The sequence below is a fragment of the Helianthus annuus genome, chromosome 11, assembly GCF_002127325.2.
Source record: "Helianthus annuus cultivar XRQ/B chromosome 11, HanXRQr2.0-SUNRISE, whole genome shotgun sequence".
Taxonomy (NCBI): Eukaryota; Viridiplantae; Streptophyta; class Magnoliopsida; order Asterales; family Asteraceae; genus Helianthus; species Helianthus annuus.
This window is the reverse complement of record NC_035443.2, coordinates 28,200,520-28,203,502: the sequence shown is the minus strand read 5'-3', so window position 1 is coordinate 28,203,502 and position 2,983 is coordinate 28,200,520.

Below are 2,983 nucleotides of genomic sequence, written 5' to 3'. Positions count from 1 at the left end.
AACTAGTTGTTGACTCTCTGCTGCATGCCTTGCAGGACTTTAGGTACTTATGGAGCTTGCACAGGGAGGAGCAGGTCGTTGTGGGACATGGATCGTGGATGCCATGTTAAACGTTTAAACAATTGAACTTATGATTTACATTGGGTTTACATACTTAAGCTTCCTCTACTCAAATTATGTTTTGTTGAACATCAATTATATTGTGATGGGTTTCATTAATTACTTTTAATATGTAATGTTACGTTCAATATGATTGGTGGCTTGATCCTGGTCATGTCACGCCTCCAAGCGGTGATTACTCCGCGAGTGGATTTTGTGGGTGTGACAGATTGGTATCAGAGCCATTGGTTATAGAGAACTTGGTTTTAATATGGGAAAAACGTGTTTATTAAAACCAGACTATAACCAGAACCGTGCTCTCAACGATCCACAACAACGCTTCGCTCCACGTGCAAGACTCAACATCCTAGGTAATATGGTTTATGTTTATTGCCTACTTGCTAGATTACATAGAACTTTGCTCGTAGTATGCTTAGATACACATGACCCTATTACATGAGAATACCTATGTGCTTACACTCTTCTGTCATCGCACTACTCGCGAACCATTCTCACTATGTTACTTTTACTATGAAGATCATGTCTGGACGTGTTAACATGACTCAAGCCCAGTTGACGGCTCTTATTAACGAACAAGTTGCTGCGGCACTTGCAGCCGCACAAGCAGGAGGTATATCCTGTAGTTATAACTCACACTAGGATCTTTAGGTCCTACACTCCTAAACCAACTCTTGTGTTTAACCTTGTCCTATTCGTACACAATAGGTCAACACGCACCGCAACCAGTTTGCACTTTCAAGAACTTCATGGACTGTCGTCCAAGTACGTTCAGTGGCACGGAAGGAGCAGTGGGACTACTCCATTGGTTTGAGAAGCTCGAGTCAGTGTTCGAGATGTGTGAATGCCCTGAGGCTCGCAGGGTCAAGTACGCCACTGGCACGTTAGAAGGAATTGCGCTAACTTGGTGGAACGCGCAAGTTCAGATTTTAGGTTTGGCAGCTGCTAACGCCACTCCTTGGAACGATTTTAAGGAACTGATCAAGCGAGAATACTGCACGCGTGATGACATCCACAAGTTGGAAGTGGAGCTTTATCACCTGAAGATGACGGGGTCAGAAATCGAGGCTTATACGAAACGGTCAAACGAACTGGCCATCTTGTGTCCAACTATGGTGGACCCTCCAATTAAGCGCATTGAGTTGTATCTCAAAGGTCTAGCGCCAGAAATCCAGAGCCACGTGACATCGGCTAATCTCGACAACATCCAGGATATTCAGCGACTCGCTCATCGCCTCACTGATCAGGCAGTGGATCAGGACAAGCTACCGAAACGTATCAGCGCTACTACTGCTACCACTTCAGTCGCTACTCCTGCTACCCCCAGTGACAACAAAAGAAAGTGGGAAGGGGATTCTACCAAAGGTTCAGCAACAGTTCAGACTCAGGCTCAGCAGCAGAAGACTGACCACTACCAGAGTCCCAGTCAGCAGTTTTCTGGTAGTCGTGGGTAGTCGTGGATGCCATGTTAAACGTTTAAACAATTGAACTTATGATTTACATTGGGTTTACATACTTAAGCTTCCGCTACTCAAATTATGTTTTGTTGAACATCAATTATATTGTGATGAGTTTCATTAATTACTTTTAATATGTAATGTTACGTTCAATATGATTGGTGGCTTGATCCTGGTCATGTCACGCCTGCAAGCGGTGATTACTCCGCGAGTGGATTTTGTGGGTGTGACACCCTGGGTCTTCTATCATTGCCCACCAGTGCCTCAGTCTGCATCAAGTGGGAGTCGAACCTGCATCTCTCAAGAGAAATGCAAGCCCTGCACCACTTGATTTAGAAATCATTGGCAGTTATCACTATTTGTTAATAATAATAATAATAATAATAATAATAATAATAATAATAATAATAATAATAATAATAATAATAATAATAATAATAATAATAATAATAATAATAATAATAATAATAATAATAATAATAATAATAATAATAATAATAATAATAATAATAATAATAATGCCTAAATATAGTCAGTGTTTTAAAGCATGTCGAGTTAGGGGTTGTTTGTTTCCCTCTTAATGAGACTCTTAGACCTCTTGTTAGTTCAACACTTAATTGTTTAGACTGTTTGTTTCGTGAGCAGATGTCTGAATGGTTCAGACATTTGCCTCTGAATGGTTAACTATTATACAGAGTCTGAATGATTAAGATCTCTAATCTGAATTGGTCAGACATTTGCCTCTAAAGGGTTAAGCATTATATTGACTCTTAATGGTTCAAGTTCAGCACTTAATGGTTCAGATCTCTCACTCGGCACTTAACGATTCAAAAGTTGTCGAATAGCCCCTTAGATTACGTTCTCTAAAAAAACGTTAAGTGACACTATCAAATTTTCCATTAAAATTAATCAACTAAAATAATCACTTCTGTTCGACAGCTAAATTTAACAAAAACAAAATAAACTCTCTTGTGAACTTCAATATTTTCTGGCCTCGGTTCGCCTCTCCAAGACTCCAACGCTGCCATATGCTAACTACCCTTGTCACAAAACCAAACTCCCCCTTTTATTTATTTTTTTGTTGTGGGCTCTAGGCGTTGTTTCTTGTACTTTTTTTTTCAATAGCAAGATGGAACTTTTATTAACCAAAACACAAAACCAAGGCCATAGCAAGTTGCTATAACCATTATGTACATCAAAAGTTTAAACTAAAAGGGTTACATAAGTAAATCAAATTCAAACTAGCTTCACCATAAGAAACAAACCCAACTCTCCCAAGAATTTACTTGCACCTTTGTTCTTTGTTTCACCCATTGATACGATTCAGCTTTAATCTCTTCGATTATCTTGAATAATTCTCCGTTCTTTGCTCTAAATATCTTTTCATTTCTGTTTTTCCATATTATCCA